Below are 24,658 nucleotides of genomic sequence, written 5' to 3' on the forward strand. Positions count from 1 at the left end.
TTACCACTTTCCCAAGACACAGAAAAACTACAAGGGTGACCAAACACAGAAAGTCATTTTCGCAGACTACGTGGATGCCTTTTTGAAACGGGAACAAGAAGCCAGCGGCTATCCTTCCTGGTGTCACACTTCCGAAGCTGAAAAGACATTCAAAGAGAAATACTGGAAACAAGAAGGATTCCGTTTAGACGACATCGAAAAAAACGAAGGCAGGCGATCGTTTGCCAAAGTGATATTAAATTGTTTGTGGGGTAAAATGGCACAACGGCCGTGTATACCCAAGACGGAGTATTTGACAGAACCTTCCCGCTACTTCCAGATGATTCACGACAAAACCAAATAGATGAAATACGTGGACGTCGTTCGCGAGGATTTGATCGTAGTCAATTACGAAGAAGATCTGGACTTTGTATAAGCCGGCGAATTTGGAAATGTCATTGTTGCGGTTTACGTGACAGCCCATGCTCGCTTAAACTGTTAGGGGATCGCGTCCTGTACTTTGACAAGGACAGTTGCATCTACATCGATCTCCCGGGTCAACGTCACAATGACATCGAAGGAGACTGTTTAGGAGCCTGGACAGACGAACACCCCGACGAGAAAATGTTAAGTATTGCTAGTGGCGGACCTAAAAATTACGGCTACGAATACCGGGACAAACAACCAGGAAGGATGACTTTGCCACAGCAAGAATTGAGTGAGAAACCTAATGAGAACTCCAATTTCAAACCCTACCATTTTCCGGTCTTCTTGCCTGATTATTGTTAGTGTGCCTGTCGATTAAAACGTTTCAAAAATGTCCCACGGATAGGGAAGGATTACCTACTTCGAATGATTTAGCTAGAACAGGATTTGTCTACTTTGGACCTGAGACTGGATTGGGATACGAAGTACAGTGTTTCAGTTGCTGCCTGAAGTTACGAATGGATCTATGTATCTATGCAGATGCAGCTATTCTGGAACATACTCGATGGTCTCCGCACTGTCCTTACCTTTCTATGGCCTTTCCACCCATTACACTAGGGTACAATTATGACGGTACCTTAGAGAAGGTAGTACCGTTGTCAAGGAAGGAAAAAAGGAAGACTTCCAAAACTAGACATAAAAAGGAACGATGTAGAAGCTTGAGACTTAATTGCGACTAGTATAAAAAGGGACAATATACAAGATCGATAGTACATTGTGACTACCAAGACCAAGCGAACAAGATGAATACCTTCAGAGAAACGCGAAACCAGTTCAGTCACAATTCACGTTCGGTGATTCTCAAGCGTAGTGCGATGCTGTGACTTGCGATGAGAGCGATGCCTTATGCTGTGACCTCAGCGATACAGTAAAGCATCATGGGAACTTTGTTCTCACTACTACTACTACTACCACTACACCTGTCTTTGAAAGTGATGATGTGCGTGTCAAACCCGACGGATGCGAAAGCGATACCGCTTGTTATCGTGGACACTTTACTAGTTTTCATTGTGGATGTCAACCTTCACGTCTACCACCCTATGGATGTCATCCAGCCCTGAGCAAACTTCCGTCGATGTCACCTTACGCTCATCGAATCGAACCTGTGAAGACGAATGTTCCCTGTGCGTTTGAGTGAATACTGCAACTTTGAAAATTGTCTTCAATCGTTCAATGGAAAATGGCCTAAATATCTGGGAGAACCGACCCCCGAAGAATTAGCCAGAGCCGGATTTTTATACTTGGGAGAATGGGATAAAGTCAAGTGCTTCAGTTGCGGGTGTCACTACACCAGTGGGAACAACATTAGTCAGCATACCTGGAACATGCCCGATGGTCTCTGAATTGTCACTACCTACCTTTAGTGGGTCCGAGGAGTCAAACGTTGGTCACCACCGAAACCGGTATTTAAACCCCATTTAAAAGTGACATTCAAACATTACCAAAAGAACTGCTAAAGAAGATCTACATGGAAGTTTGGCAGGGACTTGCCAGAGCGAAATCTCAATGGGTGACTGTAGAACTTTTGTGTCGAGAATTTCACAATAGTAAAGTAAAAGAAGTCAACAAACGGATTAGTTTTTTTTCTGGATCAAGTGTGCATTCACCCCAAGATTCTACTTTAGACCGTTTATATTAAAAAATTTCAGTGGCATTCTTGAGCGTTACCCTGAATGGCAGTGGACAGAAATTACTCACTATGTTGATTGCTTTCGCTCTAGGAGAAGATTGCAAATTCAATAATACTGACTGATATGATCATAGATACTTTAAAAGAGAACATTCGTTGCTTGCCTGTGGAATTGAGAGAACGGATTTACCGAGAACTGGTCAAAATGTAAGTGAAACGTAAAGAACTGCATCCGTTGCGTCACAAATTTTAAACCAAAAATACCTGAATGCTTTAAGAGGACTGATTCAAGAAAAAGTGTTCCAGTGGTCAGACCTTGTTAAACTGTTCGAGGACATGAAGGATCGTCATGTTCATGATTTTCGTTACTTCGAGAAACACATACTGCAACGAATTCCCCCAAAAAGCGGTAAAGATTAGATTTTGCCCTGAATTTTATGACAGTTTGGGTGGGGACCCCAAGCTGGCCAAGGTTGCCAAGAACTTAAGAGAAATGTCAATCATTGCCAACAGCCTGGAATTTGGAAGACACTTTGGTTTCCCGGTAGAACTGAACTTGACTGAATTTGATCTTTGTGTACTTCCATGTGGTGGAGTACAACGTGGGACACACCTACATACCGTCACTGCGTTTTATTTCTTTCAAAGTGGATTCTGCCAGAACCTATTCGAGGAAGGTGGAAACACCTATCACATTCACCGCGAATGTGTACATCCTCACTATTTACTCGTCATCAAGTCGTATTTTGACACTGTCTAAATTGCTTTAAAATGAGATCTGGGACAAAATATTTCATTTACCAAAGGGAAAGCGACGGTGAAACTACATTTTCGAAATACGACTCTCTTGTAAGTCATGTATCCAGTGTACCGGGGTGTCGCTCGACAGCGATGACATGGTTTAGGAGATATGTTGTAATAAGCCTTTCGTTCGGTGGCTCCTGTTTTGAAACCGATGATGACACGAGGATTCCATGCCTTGAAGGATGCCACATTGTATTTATCCAAAATATCATCATTGAAAAGCAAAACCCCATAGAAGCTTTCTTGAGAGCAGTCAAATATGTCTTGCTTTAGACGGGCAAATACATTTTTGGTCGACGGGAATCGCCTATAAATGCCCTTATCGCTACCCAGTCAGACATCCCTGCTTCCCTGACACCACAGCAAAGGACAAGGCAGAAAGAGACGACAAAGAAAACTCACCTTCAGAAGACTTCATTCACCTAAAGAAAGACCAATAGAAGAAGAACTGCTCGAGACGTAGACAAACAAAATGATGCACCGAGAGTTTTGCGCCTGTTCCAAGTCGGAACTGGATATGTTTGCCATGCCCCCACCATGATGACGATGCAAGAATCACAATGGGTCGAATTTCATCCCGTTTCCTCTTTGACGGATTCACCACCCATTGCGTTTGAAATCAAAGGACAGCCCGAAGATTACATCGATCTGAATAGCAGTTACTTGTATTTGAAAGTCAGAGTCATCGAACAAGAAGACAATTATAATCCAGAGGACACCGACAAAGTAGCCCCTGTCAATAATTTCATGCATTCTTTGTTCAGCGAAGAGGATTTATATTTGAATAATAAACTGGTCAGCAATAGCATGGATACTTACCCTTACCGAGCCTACCTGGAAAATCTCGACGTAAGGAAAAGAAGCCAAGGACACCCATCGAGATGCCTGTGTGGTATGGCAACATAACACAAGTAAGTTAGACAATATAGAGAGTTTAAATTCTGGATTTGTCGAGCGTCGAAAGAAAATCGCACAACCGGAGAACAGTTTGGAATTGATGGATCGTTTACATTTGGACAAGTGATTGCAAGAGAAGTATTTGCTTAACTGTGTGGATGTCCGCCCGAGACTGAATCGTAGCATTACCGCTTTCCATTTGATAACTGTTAATGCTGCCAATTACAAAACCATCATCAAAGAGTCTCGACTCTACGTGAGGCGCGTGGAAGTGTTACCTAAAGTGGGAAACGACATCACTCACACTTTGAGCAGATCGACTGCTAAGTATCCAATACGACGCGTGGAAGTGAAAACTTTCACCATTCCAAAACCTCAGCGATCCATGATCGAAGATCATCTATTCCAATGACAGTTACCCAAACGTTTAATCCTTGGCTTCGTCGAGAATGAAGCCTTCAACGGATCAGTCAATAAACATCTTTTCAACTTTCAACACTGCAACGTGTCCAAGATTGAAGTCAGTCGCGATGGCAAGGCCCTGTGTTCCAGACCTTTAGAACCTAACTATGACAAGAAGAATTACTTGAGACCGAACTTGTCCCTGTACGAAGCCACGGGACAGTTAGGAACCAACACCAGTCACGGCATTACGTACAAGGATTTTGCAGAAGGTTACTCTTTGTGGGCTTCTGATTTCAGTCCTGACCAAGGCAGCGACGAGGGACCAGATTCGCGTTTAAATAAAATATGAAGGAGACAGTGAATGTCATCATTATTATTAGAAACCATGGAAGAATGTTATCCCTGGTTATATAGTGAATAAGCTTTGGACATGGAATGTGAGGAAACCATGGAAGGAGAACTCTGATACAAAGACGAAAAGGACCTAGTGGTAAAGTCCAGATGGCCAGAACAAGAACAACATTTAGTCTCTTGTTTTGCCAAACACTTGGCCGAAAAAAATACGGAATTGATCAAGGAAGATTGCTATGTGTGTCAAAACGATCATCCCAAGCAGCAGAGGGGGCGAATCGGACATTTTGTCCAATCGTTATTTTGCTTAATTATTACTTTCTGCAACTCAACGATCTAGTGTCGTCAGCGCCTGGTAAAAAAAAAACGACGACGTCGTTGGGGGATCGTCCAATCGTCATTTGGTTTAATTAACACCTTCTGCGCGCCGATCCCCAGCGTCGTCAGCGTCCGGTAAGCACATCGACGACCGCGTCGATGTCATTGCCCCCTCTGCTGCTAAGTGGTTATTTACAATGAAAATTATTTACAACTAACCGAATATTTGGTCAAGTCCGATACGATATCGTGTCCGAGGATCATGTAAATTTATCGTTACGAATCCATGTGGGGTCGACTGAGCATGACTAAAAAAGTTTCGAAAAACATTAAAGTCCATGTCACCGCCGCACCATGTCTGCCAAATATTTCGTAGCGTGTGTGTATCAACGCCGTTGAACACAGCAAGAATATTACAGTTGTCTCTAATTACTTTTGGAATCTGAGTGTATCGTTGAGTGACATATATCACGTCGGTGTTTTTATGCCTGCCTCTGGAAAATATCCTAGCTGGGTTTTTTTGATTGTCTAACATAACATCATCGTACACGACTAGATTGTTAACGTCGCCATCAATATCATCAATACCCGGTGCATCATTGATATCCGTAATAAACTCAATAACATTTTTTTTAGCGATCGCTGATGCATTCTCGTTGAAATCTTTCAACACCTCGTAGCATCGTTGATCATCTACGCTAGGAGCAACCAAATACAACTTATCCCACTTCATCCATCTCATTATTAAATTGAGTAACAATTGCGTCTTGCCGGATCCAGATGGTCCGATGATAATCATCCGGATCGAGTTTGGTAACGCTGCAACATGCTTAACTGGTTCTCTTGTTTTAGTCGCCGAAAAATCAATTATATTCATATTTCTATACATAAATTATGGATCTATATTGTGTGAAGTGTAGAGTACGTACTGGCACAAATGATATGACAACCGCTACAACAAGAAATAACAGATCGGCGCTTACTGGTAAGTGTGTACAATGCGGTACAAAGAAATTTAGATTTATTTCTGCTAGACCCGGGGATGTTTTAAAAAAAAGCGAGGAGGTGACATCGCAGCCAAATTGGCAAAACTCCCCGGAACACCGTGGGCAAAGTATCCAGGAGAAAAACACCTCCCAGGATATAACTACTGTGGCCCCGGAACACGATTAGATATCAGACTCGATGATCAAAATCAGCCCAAACCCGGTGAGTATCCAATAAACGCTATCGATAAGGCGTGTCATGCTCATGATGTTGCTTACAAAAGTAGCGATCTGCAACAGCGTCATATCGCGGATGTAAAATTAATTCACGCATTAAATGCTATTCCTGATAAATCCGTCAAAGAAAAATTGGCCTCATGGTTGGTAAAATCGGCTATGAAAGGTAAATTAATGATTGGAAGCGGAGCTTCTCGCGCTGGTAATTGAAAACGATAGCGTTTATAATAAGAACATGGAATCCATCTATTATTCTCCGAGAGGATACTGGAAGGGGAAGGCCGCAATTGGTAAGCTTGCAAGCGCTGCAAAGGTAACAAAGGCCACTGCGGCTAATTGGTTATCCAAACAGGCTATATGGCAAATTTATCTACCACCGCCTAAACAAATCAACTTCTCGCGCTTTGATGTCAGCGTACCTAATGAAGTTCATCAGGCTGATATATTATTTCTGCCGCATGACAACGGTTACAAATACGCGCTAACCGTAGTTGATGTTGCGAGTCGATATAAACAAGCGGAACCGTTAAAAACAAAGTCAGCAACTGAAGTAGCCGATGCGTTTGAAAGAATTTATCGAAGAGGCCCTCTGCGCTGGCCAAATCTATTACAAGTTGATCCCGGTAGTGAATTTCGCGGCGCTGTTTTATCAACGCTGAAACATCATAGCGTCGCGATACGACGAGGTCATACTGCGCTACATCGTGATCAGGCAATTGTTGAACGATTCAATCGGACTCTCGCTGAACGGTTATTTGGATATCAATACGCGAAGGAATTCATCCAAGAAAAACGATCTCGTGAATGGGTCAAAAGGTTGCCAGGCGTAATTGTAGCGTTAAATAACGAGATTACCCGAGTAATCAACATGAAGCCCAGCGACGCGATTAAATACGAGTATATACCCGGAAGATCAAAAATAGATAGCGTTTCCAAGCCGATTCTTGGCGATGTCACCGTGAGATATCTATATGAACCAGGAGAGCTTGAAGGCGGTAAAAAAAGAGCTACTGATCCTATTTGGAGTGTTACCACACATAACATATCAACGATAACACGATCAACTGGTAGACCACCGATCTACAGACTGGATTCAACTGCTCCTCAGCGCGGATTTGCACGCGAGCAACTACAAGTGATACCTGACGATACTCAATTACCCCCGCGTGGTCTTAACTAGCGCCGTTGCGTCTATTGCACTCAAGACATGTCAACCTCACATTGTTTTTAACATGACCGAGACTGTTATCGATCCTATCCACGGTAAATTGGCGAGTGTCTTTATCCGAATAACGCCAACTCATTATACAATTGCAACTCGCGCAGTGATTATTCTGTTGTTGTCGTAGCGAGATTATTAATTCGGCATCAATATCAAAACGCCGCTGTTTTTTTTTATCCTGTTGGCGGTAACCCGAGAGTTTTCTATCAATGACGCTTGCATCGATGGTGACTTTGTCGCCGGCTTCGTCAGTGACTCCGTCACCGGCTCCGTCAATAACAATTCTTCGAAGCTGATTTATCCTTCGTACTCTGGACACTGCAAGATAGACTAGATTCGACCATTCGATGCGATTATCAACTATCCAAACAATTGTGTCCGTGATGGTTAGTCCCTGCGAGGAATGTATTGTTGTTGCGTATCCTAGCGTCCACGGGGATTTATCAGCACGTAGCGCGTCCTCGACGACGCTGATATCAACGAGCACAATATCATTCAGCACGAGAATTTGTTTTTTTGTCCCCGACGCTGTCGGGGCTGGAATTTCAACTTCAATGTTCTGCCGCCGTGTGTCCGCGGGTCTATAACATAACGGCACTGGACGCGTTGGAAACTTTTCCTTATGCAACGTAAACAACTTCCGCTGAAGTGTGTCTCTGACTATCTTTCTACTCGCTACAATCAAATCGTTTGGTCTCCATGTTTCCCAGAATTCATTCAACGGCGTTTCCGGAATCACCTCACGGATTATTTCACACTGAACTCTATCCGGCTGTAATCTGATTAGTTTTTTAACCTCGCGCAGTTGTTCATCAAGTGCTCGGTAATCAGTATCGGTTTCTTCATAATAGTCTACGAACCCGCTCAACCAATCATGTGGACCCTCGCCGACAAATGGTGGTGGTTGGCCATGGTCCCCACACATGATTACCGCTGTATTCGCGCGCAGCAACCACTCAAGAAACATTTGTAAAGTATCTAACGAAACAGTACATATCTCATCCCAGATGATAATGTCGGGAATAAATTTTTCACCCATTCGATCAGGAGTCCACTCACCGCCGCTGTATCGAAAAAAGCTGTGATAAGTAACGGCGTCAACATTTCGTTGTTTTATCTCTCGCGCTAGTCTATGGGTCGGTGTAAGCACGATTATACTTGCCCGCGTTCGAAATAATTCAATTGCCCGAGTCGTCTTTCCTGACCCGCCACAGCCGCTTAAATAAACCGTCTTGTGTCTACAAATTGGATCAGAACACGATGGTGCATTAGACCATTCTGACAATTTATCACCGCGTAAGTAGTTGTTCTCAACGGTGACATCTGCTGACGGGGAATAATCGCGTCGTATTTCATTTTTAATTCTCCATGTACCCCAACTCTCGTCCGGACTAGTAAACTCGGCTACGTTTCCCTTATACGCTACGTCAATATAAAACGAATCAACTGCTACTCTAACCGCGGTATCGGGGAATCTATTTATCATCGAGAATAAATTGATAGCGGCATAACCCAGCATAGACGCCCTCAAATGCGGGTATGCTGGGCTGTCTCCATCGCTGTAGGTAACAACTGTACCCAACCTCGTTCCATTGGACAAGAAAGCTGTTTTGCAGTTCACGTATCTATTTTTTGCCACTGCGTCCTTGATTACGAAATCATATTCTGCGTCATCTATAATCAGCCGTGAGCAATATCGTTTGTAGTCGCAGTTTTTTCCACCTTGTGTGAACTTACCGATTATTCTTCTACCGAGATCTTTTGCCTCGCGGTTTCGTTGGTTAAATATCCTCCTGGACCATTCGATGATATATTCCTCGTCGGCATCAATGTTTTTTCTGGACTCGTCAATTATGCTATCTAGACGCTCCGGTTCTGGTAACCAGACTTCAGTCTGTGCCCGGTATGATATAATCGCGTCACTGACAATCAACGAAACTAGCATGCTACAATCAATCATATACCGTAGCAGCGTTATTGGCAGCCACTTCTTTTCAGCCATGTGTCTACCGATCCAAATATAGCAACAGCGATGGAGTCCTGCCGCGAATTCAAATGATACTATGCGAGCGAATCCGGTTAAATCAAAATCAGGCAGTGGTCCATTAATAGCAACACGAGTCATTTCATGACTGGGGTGTCCAAATCGTCTAAAGTACTCGGCGGCGGATCCATACCCGAGAAAACTCGCTGGATAACAGGCAACCATATCAACCGAGATCATAGCGTCGCGGTTGTATTCAGTGTTCCATAATCCACCGTGATAATACTCCAAACAACTGGATTGTACATCCGGCAGAAATTCCTTGCGCGTTGGTCTCCACGCATTTTTCCTTGCTGCAACATGAGCCGCAACCGATGGAATCGTAAAACAATTTGTTAGCAGTTGTTCATCATGCTCCTCAAATTCTATGGCGGTTTTTTTCATCCTGTTGTGAAATGCTTCAGTGCGATATAATTCACCGTTTGGCCTTACAAACTGATCAAAGGTATCCGCATCGTTTTCAGCGCTGCGAAGTAACCACACTGATACAGGGTCGTTTTTACACAAGTAGGCAATAGCATCAAATAGTTTCCTCTCCGCGAGAAAACCGTCCTTGGAGAATTGTTCTCCCAGGAATTCTTCGGGTATATACTTTACTGTTCTATTCCGTGGAAATATTGTGATCACGGGCGTCCATGCGTGTTCGTTATGATCGATAATTTTGATTGGGGCTCCCTTTGATTTGTACTTTGATTCGTGTAATACTTCACCGGTTATCGTTGTAACGGTTATTGGAAATCTCAGCGATGTTTCTAATCTCGCTATGTCGCTGATGGTCGCTCCACGCTCTTTTACGGTTAGTTCCCACTGGTTGATTTTGCTACGTCGTAAATCAGTCAATTTGTTTCCTCGACATGCATTTGTAAAATGCTCTATTATTCGTTCTGCTACACAATTTATCCCCGTTGACTGTTTCATCGGTTTCAGTTTTCCGATATCAGGTTTCTTATTTAACGGGTATATTCCATAAACAACTGCTGTTTCAGGATACGCTCGTTCATAGTATGGTCTGTCAATTCCGGTTAACAACCCCGGCTTGGAGTCGCGGCTGACAGTGACTGTTTTCTTGTCGCTGAAAACTGGTTCAAATTTATCACGTATGATCCAATCGCCTGATTCCACCCGGACAATGAATTTTACTCTGAAGAAATACCTTTTACTGTCAAGTTGTGATATTATCATTGCTGCGCGGTTGTCGTTCATGGTAGCATCAACAACACCATCAATTCGAAATGTTGACCAACTATGAGATGCACCATCACGTTTGAATTCATTGATACAATCGCGTATTTTATTCAACAGGGTTTTATCGTTTATTAACGCTTTTGGTGTGTCCTTGAGGACTCTATCGAGATTGAACTTAATATTTTTCCAGGGCTTAATTACTGCTAATCTCTCAAACTCATCCATATAATTAAAACAAGTATTTAAATGAAAGAATATAGTATAATGAATCACTGCAAATGGTTGATGATTGGGTCGACAACCCCGTGCAATAAATCATGTAGAGGTGAATTCTGCGGGTATCATTTACAAAGCGTTCGTAATGGTTCTCTTGGCCCCCTCCCGTGCTTGGTTTGTCACGTCGGTGTAAGAGGAAAATCGCAGTTGTGTATTAATTGTGGCGGAAAGCGATACAGAGAGTTAAAACGTTATTATGACAAACGAATAAAAAACGCCGTCATTGACCCTACCGCCGACTTCGTCATCAAAACCCCCCAGGACTACGTTGAAAGATTCATAATTAAACCAAATAATAAATTAGACAAGTAGTATTATTATACAAATGGACCGAGAATTTCAGTCGCATCCCCTGCTCGTCAATTACGAGGCGTCTCGCGACGGCATTGTTAGAAATCGTAGACTGAAGAAGCCGGTTGGTACCGTAAATAATCAGGGGTATTTGACATTTGGTGCCGGAAAGAAGAAGTATTATGTTCATAGGATGGTATTTGAAGCATTCAACGGATTAATCGAAAATGGGCTTGTGATTGATCATATTAATAATAATAAGACTGATAATTCTCTTACAAACCTGCAAGCCATCTCTCAGAGTCAGAATGTCAAAAAAGGCCAAACCGGTAAATACCCAAAGAAAGCAAAACCCGTAAAGTCATTTGATACAACAACTCACGAGGAAAAAATATTTCAGTCGATGAATGAAGCCAGTAGATACTTTGACATTTATATCGCCTCAATACGATTTGTTGCAGAAGGAATACAGAATTCAGCGATCTCAAAAAAGACCGGTCATAGAATTCGATTTTCATATATAACAGAAATCAGCGAGTGATGAAGTCACCGGCGCCTATGGCGCTGACGAGGTCACGTCTAACGAATTATTAAACACCTTCGGAATTGATACACGGGGTTTCATTTTTCTTTTTATTTAAAAACAAGATGTTTTATAAGAATAATGAATATCGAAGACATCAATAATATATTAGCCGAGATTTCAAAATTAAAAAATCAAGGAATTGAATTATCTGATGGTCTCGACAGTGAAAAAATATTATCCGATTATGAGATTATTAACGAACAATCGAAACGGGGGCGTTTTACCCTGGCCCGCGAGTACTTTTTTATAAAACGATTACAACATACGATCAATGAAAACTTGTACCACAATGACGCAAATGCATTCATTGGACTATTCACTGCCGTTGAAATAATACGAAAAAAACTCGGACGTGTTTATGAACGACGCCGGGAGATTTCTAGTAAGATCAAAAACATTAGAAGGATTATAGACGAAAACTCCGTGGAGCCCCCGATGGTACACTCGGCGGAAAATTAGAAAATTGCGGATCAATTTACAATAATGGTAGGTGAATCACTTACTACTCGGCTAGCCAGAGAGCGGCTAGCAGCGCTTAAAAAGTTTATACCGTTACGAGACAGGGTCCGAGAACAACTTCAAACGCGACAACAAATGCAAACTGATTTTACTGTTGGAAGCGAACAACTGTTTGCCCCGGTAACTAAAGCGACCAAAGATGTTACGGCGGCAACTGTACCCGTTCTTGGTGCGCTTGAAAAGATAGCGGCAGAGACCGAACAAACAAAAAGGTCTTTAGAAACACTCCCTGCGAAAATAGCGGCTGCTACAACACGGAGGCCACCGCCACTCGCTATAACCGAACCACAAGAACCTTATGTTACAATGGCCGACGAGGAAGAATTAGGTGCTACTGCGAAAGAACCAGAAGAAGAAATACCAGAAGAAACACCAGAAGAAGAAATACCGGAAGAAAAAGAGGGGAATATACCCCGTATTGTACTCAAGAAGAGCACAATAGATGAAATTAGAGGCTTCAGCAACAGGGAAGAATTAATTAATTTTGCTGCCAACAATTTTGCTAAGAGCATACGAGATAAGAAGCATATCAATAGCGGTTACGAGAAAAATATAAAGTCGTTAAAGGACTGGGCAAGAATAGTGTATTTAGCGAGTAAACATAAAGATGCATTACCACATCGTAGTAAATCCGATTACGACGCATTCCACAAGGAAGTTAAGAGTATAACACCAAAAAAAGGAAAAGGATACTCTGTTGGTAAAGAATCCTACGGCGTTACCTGTCCTAATAGTGTTCTCAGTGATATATCACGGCTGGAAGTACTAATCGGAGGAAAACGAGCCGGAAATAACTCTCCGGAAATAATCAATGAGGCCGCTGATATTTGCAAGCGGTTATTTGCAGGCGGTATTATGGACATTAATGCATATCGAACGCTCATAGACGAGCTCGTGGATGATTAATTGGAAAACTGGTGTTTTTAATAAGGATGATCATACACTACAACCACGATAAACCAGTACTCGTCTACGTGGTAAACTCGCGATTGCCTGTTTACCGCGCGTACTATGGAGATGGTCTCGGTAGCACCATTGCGGGGTTATTTACAAGAATGGCTCCAAAAGTAGCGCCGTTAGCCAAACAATTAGGAATGAAGGCTATTGATGTTATTCGTGATAAGGGAATCAGCGCTATTGGAGATGTTGCCGGAAAGGCGCTTTCAGCCGCGCGGGACAAACTAATGTCGTTGGTGAAATCCAAAAGATTTTCAAGAAAAAAACAGAAACCACCGGTGATGCCATCAACGACGGTGATGCCTGCAAATGTCAGTAAAGTAATAAATAACGCCGTGGAAGAAAAACTAGAGTCGTTGGCGACGACTCAGTCGTTGGCGACTTCGCCATCCGCCGATGCGGCAACCAACGCGCTCATGAACGCGATAGCGGGGAGTGGTTTAAATTCAAAGAATTTACGACGAAAACGACGTTGATGGATTTCAATTGAAAACATCAACATGATAAATAATAGAATGTTTGCGCGAACCGCTGATACCGCGTTTGATATGGACGCCCCAGTGCGCAGGGATGATTCTGTCCGTGATTATCAATTTTATTCTTATTATGCAGCGCAACCCGACCTACGATCGCGAATTGAACTTCAAGTCCAAGATACCAGTAAATATTTTTTGCCGTGTGAAGCGTTTATCGAAATCGAGGGAGAACTCGTGACAAATGCCGCCGATAATGCACCATACGCAGATGACCATCGTGTTCGAGTTGGCTTCGTCAACAACGGTATCATGGCGTTATTTGAGAGCGCCATATATCTTATTGACGGGCGAGAAATTGAATCAATAGAACGCGAGGTTGATGTTGCAACAACGATAATTGGGTTGGCGAGATACTCGGATGATTATACAAGATCGGCGGGCCCATCTATGATGTTTTCGAAGGACACCACCAATAACGCTGACCATCTTCAGTACGTTAACGTGCTGGCGGAAAGAGATACCGCAGTTGACCCACAGGCTGAAGCAGCCAATCCAGACCGCAGAGCAAGACCAGGCGCTAATTTCAATATTATAAAAAGCACCAACAATGATTACAATCTAGGATTCGCAGCACGAGTAGGAATGTTGCAAGGACCACGCCGACAGTTTTCATGCGCGATTCCACTCCATCACATATTTGGATTCTGCAGAAATGTCAGAAAAGTTGTCTATGGGGCTAAGCATACAATCGCGCTGACGCGAAGGGGCGATGATAACAATGCAATATGGCGTGCTGCTGGCGTCGCTGCCGGTAAAGTCGTTTTAACTAAAATGGCATTGTGGATGCCGGTGCTGACTCCATCAGTTACCACGGAAGCACGATTGTTAGCATTTATGGAACAGGGAGGGAAATCGTTGTTGAGTTGGCTAGCGGTAACAACTGATGCTAAAGAGGATAACGTCGCCGATACGTTTACATGGCACCTGGCGTCAAAACAGGGTGTTTCAGCCCCGCGTCATATATTCATAGCGCTGCAGAATAGGGAACGATTGGGTAGTCAAGAACGCAGCCATATGATATTTGATCAATTAGGAGTCAGGGATGTTTCGCTGAGAATAAACGGACAACAGGAACCATCCGAGGATATACAGCTTAATTACGGCGACAACCATATCGCACGTGTGTATCATCGATTGCTGTCGTATATGGGTCGTGATCAAAACGTCGACACTGGTTTGCAAATATCACAACTTGATTTTAAAAACCTGTATCCGATTTATTATTTTTCGCTGGAACATCTTGATTTAACGAGACAATCCGTCGTTGATATACACTTCCGAGCTCGTATAGCCCCGGGTGGTGTTAATTATAGAGCGGTTGCTGTCATTCTCAGCGATAAATCAATGCTGCTAGAAGGCGTTGGTGGACGAATGAGAATCGTTGATGCGCCAGTGGAAAACATGTAATTGAAAGCACAAAACGCGTTTACAATAAATGTCGTATAGTGTCGTCAGTGTAGAGTTGACTGATGGTCAAGTCAAGAAATTACGATCAAAGTCGGCTAAACAATGCGGAACCACAATAACGCTGAAGCCGTCACAGATGGCAGGTGGTAATCATAAGATATCGTTGACGGCGCGTCAAATAAAACATTTCAATGATGCGATGAAGAATAAAAAGGGTGTTCAAATAGATTTTTCAGCCGCAGCAATTAAAAACATGGAAAGGACCGGTGGGATATTTCCACTGTTAGCTGCGATTCCAGCGTTGATTGCCGCGGCCGCACCAGCAGTGGCTAAGGCGGCGGCGTTAGGAGCCGTTGGTACCGCGGCGGGGATGGCATTGAAGAAGGCAACCGGGAAAGGCTACAAAAAAAAACGACCCGTGGCCGGAAAGGGTCTAAGACTACCGGGAACCCCGTATTCATGGTACTCGGGAAAGGGTCTAAGACTACCAGGAACCGTTTATTGACTCGGGAGTCAATGACTCCCATGTCTAATTTTGATTTAATAGGCGCCGCAAACGCGCTAGCGATAAAAAACTTCAGAGGTGTTTTTATGAGGGATCAATTACCGGCGGCCCCAAGGAATACTGAAACAGGCATAATTAACCTCGATAAATCCTCCGGAGCGGGAACTCATTGGGTTGCGTACGCGATTGATCCGCGTACAATCGTCTATTTTGATTCATACGGGTTAGCCCCGCCGAAAGAGTTCATGCGGTATGTCCGGGCGTGTTCAGCCCGGGTTTTTTATTCCACGCTGCCAACACAGCGATTAAGTGACCCACCGATATGTGGCCGTGAGGTATTGAACGTACTCGCGGCGATTTCATCATCGCGGAAACCACCTCATGTGGTTGTAAACGAATACACTAGTGGGGTTGTAGAAGCTCAACGGATTTTAGAGAATAACATTTACAATAATAATGATTGATATCTGGGGGCGACCGGTTTCGGCGCTGAAACAATCCGCGGAAACGACCGCCGCCGACATAAAAAAACTAATTGAGGATGAAATCGCTGATATGTTGAATCTAACAAGTGTTGACCCGGGCGAAATAGTTGTATTTCAAGACCGCCAGGGTAAATTGAAATCCGGTAATGTGTCACTGAATGACGTTTTAATACGACAGCGTGATGCCGCCGAGAACGCTATCGCGCTGTATACCAGCGACGGACGACTCAGACCAGGTAAACATATAGTGGAGATAGAGAGAATAATAGAATTAATCCGAGACGGTATTATAAGGTTGAATGAATCCGTGATCGAACTTGACGCGCATGTGAAAAAATCTGCCACCGAGGTGAAAAAATCTGTCACCGATATACAAGTCACTACCGCTAGTTTTTTTGGAACCCCGACGGTAACCGAACCGAATCTTGCAACAATAAAAAATACTATTTTGGAGTTTACGACGCTGTCGGGCCAATTTACCTCGTTACGAAAAAATGTTAACAGGATCGATGACAACTTTGATAAATTCCTTGGTAAAAAAAATGCCAAACCGGATGAAATCACAATAACTATAAATGATATCACTGCGTATGGACAGGAAATAGAAACAATCAAAACTGATGTTGCAACGAACAAAAGGAGTGTAGACGCGCATGAACGGGAAATAGAAATAATCGGCGCTAATGTTGCAACGATCATAAATAATGTAGACTCGCATGGACGGAAAATAGAAACAATCAAAACTGATGTTACAACGATCATAAATAATATGGACACGCATACACAGGAAATAGGAACAATCAAAACTGATATTGAAGCGAACAAAAAAAATGTAGACGCATATTGGCGGGGAATAGGATTAATTAAAACTGATGTTGCAGCGAACAAAAAAGGCATAGACGTGCATACATATGAAATAGAAACAATCAAACTTGATGTTGCAGCGAACAAAAAAAGTATAACCGAGAATACACGGGAAATAGAAACAATCAAAACTAATGTTGCAGCGAACAAAAAAGATGTGGACACGCATATACAGGAAATAGGAACGATTAAAACTGATGTTGAAGCGATTAAAGACGGACTACCGAGAGTAGCAGAGCAATTCGAAAAAATAAAAATCCCTCATGAGAACATCATCAACACAGTATACACAATTCGGCATGGATCATTCGATTGGACTCCTACACAGAATACAGTAAATATCACCGCAACTGTTAAGGGCATTTATCGATTGACACTGGTTTCAATGATGCAGTTTAATATATTATCGTCGAGTTCATCCGGGTTTAACAATACAATATCAACAATTATAGACAAGAACGCAACTGAACAGTTTACAATTTATGCCGTTGATAGAAATCTAGCCCGGGCAAACATTACATGGTATGTGGAATTTGCAGCGAATCTAAGTAATTAAAAACACTAGCTCTTTTAAAATAAAAATGACCACCAAGGAAGTTGAATCAGAGGTATCACCGACGTCACATCAATATCGATTCGATACCGCAAAAGAATTTTCCGCGAACTTAAAAACGCTTTCCGAACAATACCGTGCAAAAATAAAAAAATACCGCCGAAAAATAACCGCCATCGACGCGGTCGTGTACTCAGTGTCGGGCATAGTAGCTGGCGCCGGTGTTATTTTATCCACGGTAACCACGATAGCCCCGATCGCTGTTCCAATCGCTGTCTCCGCAATGACAACAGTTGCTGGAGTTGCCAACGCAATCACTAGGAAGATATCATCGTGTTTTCAGAAAAAACTCAACGAGTATACAGTAAAACATCAAATAGTATCCGACGCATACTCGAAATTATCCGGGTTGATCTCGTTATCGATTGATAATTTGTTCGTATCCGATGTTGAATTCTCCACGATGGTCCAGTTATATAGCTCCGCGATGTCAAAAATCGAGGATTTTCAACTGGAAGCCGAAACCACCTGGTTGTTAAAATTAGACACTAAAAACAACGAATAATAATAATGTCGCTGAACCCCGAAGGGTCTCAATTACTTCAGCGGATCGCGGAGAACACCACTCCGGTACAAACAAGTATGATATCGATAACATCAACGAAACCCGAATTCAGTGTGAACTTCCCATCACCGGTTCCAGTAAAGGAAATAGCGCTGGCAAAATTGCGAGTATATCACAGTTGGCCTAATATCCGAGCGGACGCATTTAACGGACAACAACCTAATAACTCGCTGGTTTTTGCACGGACAAATAAACCCGATGGGACCCCAAACTGGGAGGAGGTTACAATACCAACTGGGTCATACCAAATAGAGCAAATCAATAAAGAATTTCAACGCAGGATAAAATCGATCACAGGAAAGGAATCAAAAATCGCTATTACGGTTCATGAACCGACGTTATCGTCGACGATTGAAATAAGCACACCGGGGTATATGGTTGATATTTATAACAGTTCAATAAGAACCATACTAGGATGGCCTGAGAATCCACCCGCGGACACCCCCCCATCAACTATCCTCAGACACGATAACGGAGATGGTGGTAGGCATATTGCTCCATACAACGTAAATATCGCATCAGTGATAGCGATCAATCTAGTGTGTGATGTTATCGAAGGGAGTTATCAGGTGGATACCAAGCAATCAAATCAAGCTCAACAGGGGTATATCCTTTATTCGTTTTCACCAACAGCCCCTCCGGGATTTTTGATCATTGAGAGTCCGATTAATCCGGTCTATATGCGATGCCATGATCGGTTTTTAACGAGAATTAATTTCAGACTTACCGATCAGTCAAATAACCTAATTGATCTGCAAGAGGAGGAGTTAGTGATCACTCTGTTTGTAAGATCATAGCAGCAGAGGGGGCAATGACATCGACGCGGTCGTCGATGTGCTTACCGGACGCTGACGACGCTGGGGATCGGCGCGCAGAAGGTGTTAATTAAACCAAATGACGATTGGACGATCCCCCAACGACGTCGTCGTTTTTTTTTTACCAGGCGCTGACGACACTAGATCGTTGAGTTGCAGAAAGTAATAATTAAGCAAAATAACGATTGGACAAAATGTCCGATTCGCCCCCTCTGCTGCTTCCCAGTCAAATTCAACACGATAAATGTCTGATGATGAGTCAAGAGAAAAATTGGAAGAGCATCTGGAAGAAGCTTGGAGTCTCATCTCATAAGAAGCCGTGTTGCATCAGTGGTATCAAGACCTGCGTAAACGTCCTTGTCCTCCATTAACGACACTAGAGATCTATCACATCGAAGCTCTCTTGGCTCAGAGTGCAGAGACAATACGAAGAAACGGTTACTTGTCAGACAAATTGAAAGGGAAAGTTAGGATTGAATTGATCACTTATCTTCACCTGTGAAGAAACAAACAAGAAAAAGAAAACAACACATACATGGAGACCTGTGACCTTTTTTACCTTTTTAACCACAGTTCATACAGTGCTTCTTGTAATCATATCTTATGTGGAAAAGATGAACTACCTCATCGCAAACCTCAAGACCGTCAAGCTTATGTGATCAATATCTCCCATGAACCCACTGGGTAGCCGTCTACTTTCCTCAAGAAGGGTGTGTTGAGTTTTCGATTCGTATGGATTGCCTCCTTTGGAAGACGATATCGTTGAAATTATGAGAAGAAATGCTCAGACGACGATATTCTTTAGAACATGTAGTGACTCATTTTGATCGTCATTCTTCTAGAAACGATGAGAAAGTAGATAGATGGTTTTGTGACCATTATTGTTATATTTTGTCTTTAACTGGCCCAGTGACTTCCTACAGTGGGCATCTCAATTTAAATCACAACGTTGTCAACCTTGTCCAAAACAGATGGTTATTAAAAAAATGTTAATTGTTGAATCAAATTGTAAATTTGTTTGCCATGAGTATCATGAATCATGCTCTTAAAATATCCTCACATCAAACTTATTTAGCGTTCCGACTCGATACCGTGTAGGGATGTTTCGTTTGCGTCCGCTCTTTTACAATAAAGGTGGGGTAGTCTCCAGTCTGACCAAATTGAAAGATCTAATTAAACCAGGTCCACAAAAGGATATACCCCGGAGACGCTACTCACATCCAACAGAGTTCATGAGTGTGGGTGGAGTGCCATATAAAGATGCTATTAAAAAGGTCCTTTTAAAGGCTAACAAATTGCCTCTTAAAAATAGGGAACCATAATTGGCTTGGTTTCCCTCCTTGACTAAACCAATACTTAAACAAACACGATTCAACAAATTTATAACTCGTGAAACCTAACAGTGACACAGCTTAGGTTTTGTAGGGACCTTTTATGTACTCTATGTACTAGTAATAGATATATTAATTAGGAAAGTAGGAAAATTAACAGACTCGTACGATTTGAACTAATTGCACAGGTGGCTAACACACTATTTTATTTTTATTGTTCTTTTAGTAAAACTGGACTTGATTTGAACTAAATACAGGCTGGCGTTTTGGGGAGTACTTGACGTCCACGGCTGGCCTGCCGAGCACCTTTTCCTCCTTTGCCTCACCCGGACATCGTACACGTGGCAGAATGTGGAACGATTTCCACCTGCCACAAATCCAGGTGTCCTAGTGTGACGTCATCTATGCCGACCAATCGTAGCGGGTGTCGCATACTACTTTGATTGACACCTGTGGCATTTCAATCCAACTTGAAAAATGAGTGCGTGTTACTATTCCCACTCATAAAGCCTTACACTTAGGTTGTTAAGGACTCAATAGTCCTACAATCTAACCGCTTAATTAAAAAGGAATTTTTGAGTACATTAACGCCTCGGCGATGTGGTACTTTTTCCTTCCCCCAGGAAAATTTAAAAAATAAAGCTGTGCTGACATTAAACAGTGATACATGCTGCCAGTGAGCGAACATAGCTATAATTCAAATTCCATTCCATTCCAGTCTGACCATCCATTGTCGACTCATCCTCTTACGAAGATGTACTCAAGATTAGCCAAGCTGAACGAAGCCTACGTCAATTTGCATCGTGTCAGGCAAAGTCTGATACCGAAGCCTGAAGAGATAGAGAATGTCAGAATGTTACAAGTCACTGATGACCTAATAGAAGCGATCTTCAGAGAGGAAATTACCAGTGAAAAAGAAGAATGGATGGAGAAATACGGACTTGATAAACAACAGAGGGAGCAGCGGCAACAGCAGCAACAACAGGAACCTGACAGGTTTTGTCGACTGCCGTGTCGACACCAAATAGTTCTCCTTCTCTTTACGAAAAAGCAGACCTTATCCCGTGAGAAAGTCTGCCGCCAGACGAGGCCACAATCTTAGACTATAAAAGATTGCCATAGCTCCTCGTTCACAAAATACAGCCCCTTTCATGGCTACCCTATACTCAAGAAAATAAATAATCATTCAATTGTCAATGGTATGTTAGTCAGTTAGAAACAACAGAAGTGCGTCTATAAGCACATTACTTCTTTATCTTGGTTAGAAAGTGTGACTCCTTCGTTACCATTGCTTGTCAAAAATGTTCAATCAGTGATTGTCAGTATATAAAACAGTGAATGAGTGTTTCTTTTAGGTCCGCGCGTTTTTCGTGATTGATTGATCCCTAAGAGTATGATCTTTCCTCATCATTCTTCGCCATTCAGGCAGTGGACAGACAAGAAGCAGGACCGGTGTACCAGGAACGGTGAACGGGCGAGAAGAGCAAGAAACACGTGCAGTAGGATCACAGAACAAAGAATGTGGCCAGAGCACTATATTAGAAGAGTAAAATACTATACACTGCTCTACCGAAGACCATTAACGTTCACTAAACAAAACGTTGCTGAAAATATTTCACCGAGACCGTCAGAGAGGGAAGGAGGGAAGCAGCTTTACACGTGGAAGCCCAACACAGTGAGAAGCGCACCACCTGAGCCATGTCAGAGAAACGGTCAATGAAAATACTAGCTGAACGATGGAAGAGTGGACTTACAAGAGTCTAATGGGAACTATATCTGGCCAACATTCAAAAAAGAAAAGGAAGAAGTAAGCCCCGAGGATACCAGAGAAACTTATGTGACAAACTTCTATACCGTAACAACTACCGAAACACTGGAACCTGCAGTACAACAATAGCAGTCTATGAAAAGATTGAAGAATATAAGATTGCTACCATTGCCTAAATGTTAAACGGCTTTCATTTGGCTGAAAGCCGTATTTGATAATAGCTCTATTTCAATCCTAATTTGAATCATTTTGGTACTGCCGTAACAAATGTAATACTTATATTTTATATATGCGTGACTCTAACTTGTATAAGTCATTTCGACTTAACTGATTGGTTGTTTTTAGAATACAAAATGTACACTATGTACACTAAATTCACACTTGTTCGGAATCAAATTCAAAATTTGCAACTTGCTTTATTTGATTAATTGCAGAGGTGGCTTACACATTATTGGTAATTATTTTGTCCATTAGGAAAACTGGACTTGATTTGAAATAAGTACGGGCTGGCGTTTTGGGGAGTACTTGACATCCATGGCTGGCTTGCTGAGCACATTTTGCTCCTTCAACGCTCGGACAACATACATGTGGCAGAATGTGGAACGATTTCCACCTGCCACACGACCAGGTGTCCTAATGTGACGTCATCGCTGCCGACCAATCGTAGCGGGCGTCACATATTGCTTGGGTTGACACCTGTGGCGATTCAATGCATCTGAATTTTTATAATAACATGAGTTGTGTGGTACCATTCCCTCTCATGTAACAGCCATTCAGTCAGATTGTTAGGGACTTATTAGTCCTTTAATCTGAAGGCTAAATTAAATAGTACTCTGTGGGTATATTAAAGCCTGGGGAAGGTGGCTCCAATTCCTTCCCCCAGGAGTAATTAAAAAGATGCCTGTGGCATCAGTAACCAGTGGTACATGTCCCTAGTGGACGAACACCACTTTAATCCAATTAAGAAGAAGAAGAAGAGTATGATAATGTAAGTTTTAGGTGCCAGGGGATATTTTCCTTCACGTCCTCGCTTAACGTATTTATAGGAAACGCTCGTCAGTCTGGCTACCCATTGTCAACGAGACAACAGTGAAAATGAGCAGCAGAATCAGTAAGTTATTGGAACTTCAGATGTACCTGGAGTATGCACGAAGACTGTTGGATGAGCTGGCTATGGAGGCCTTAGCATAGCAAGCCAGGATAAAAGAGGAAGAGGAAGAAAAGAAGTAGAAATAAGAAGAGGAAAAGAAAAGGCCGATATTGCCTCACCTTATCATGAGACAAAAAGGTGAAGTGAAGCCTATGGTGAGGACACCGCCCCAGCAACAGGCACCACAGCCACTAGCATCACGAAGACCCGTGGTTCCCGTGAGAGAAAATTGGGATGGGGAATTGGAGAGGCAAAGAAGACAGCCTGAGCGACAACATCCACGGGTGCAGAATAGACGGAGGATACAAGACCAAGTCTTCACTATCCCAGAGAGAGAAGATTAGGGTGCTGAGGATAATCATCAAGCCTCTGCACTCCCATCTGCTACAGTCAACTGGAATAATGACTGGAGCAGGAGATGTATTTGTGGGGCAAGACCTGGAGGGTGTCATCACTGATAGGTACATCTGGAGTTCAAGAAAAACAGTCCTTTTCAGGGCTAACCAAACCTCTAGATAAGAGAATATTCAAGTTGCCAATTTATATGAGTGAGGAGTAGTGTGAATATAAACACTCACTCATTTACTAATGTGATTATGTGTGTGTGTGTTTGTATGAGTTCACGTACGCTTGTGTGGATAGTAGATTATTTTGGTTTGTAAACGCTCACGTACGTTTGTGTGGATAGTAGATTATGGTTATGTTTTTGCTTCTTCGCGTGTGTGGATAGTAGATTATTGGGGATTGTTTATCTCCTTCCCGTGTGTGGATAGTATATTTTGTGTATGGTTTTGCTTCTTCGCTTGTGTGGATAGTATAATTGTGGTTATGTTTTTGCTTCTTCGCGTGTGTGGATAGTAGATTTTGGATTTAATTTTGCTTCTCCGCGTGTGTAGATAGTATATTATGGTTATGTTTTTGCTTCTTCACGTGTGTGGATAATAGATTTTGGGTTAAATGTTACTTTTTCATGTGAGTGCATATTATATTGGGGTTATGTTTTTGCTTCTTCTCGTGTGTGGATAGTATATTTTGGGTTAAATTTCGCTTCTCCGCGTGTGTGGGTAGTATATTATGATTATGTTTTTTTGCTTCTTCGCATGTGTGGATAATATATTTTGGGTTGGTTTTTTTGTCTCGTTACCTCTGTGTAGATAGTAGATAATATGAGAAGAAAAAATAGGGAATGTTTTCCTTCAGGTACGTACTTGACAGACAAAAATTCAATCGTCCGTCATTGGCGTCATTCAACGGAATAACTACTAAAGAAGAATATGGTAGCAGTCACTGCTTTATTCAACAACTTGAAAGACAGTTAATACTGGATGATATATGGTGAGTATGTAGTGGAAAGACTTGAAATAGAATGGAAGTTCCCAGGCAGCCTGGACTTTGCAAATAACATATGAAAGTAGCCAGGGAGAACAAAGAAGGGATGATAGAAGA

The sequence above is a fragment of the Sinohyriopsis cumingii genome, chromosome 15 (assembly GCF_028554795.1).
Source record: "Sinohyriopsis cumingii isolate HCF-2022 chromosome 15, ASM2855479v2, whole genome shotgun sequence".
In the NCBI taxonomy this organism is placed as follows: Eukaryota; Metazoa; Mollusca; class Bivalvia; order Unionida; family Unionidae; genus Sinohyriopsis; species Sinohyriopsis cumingii.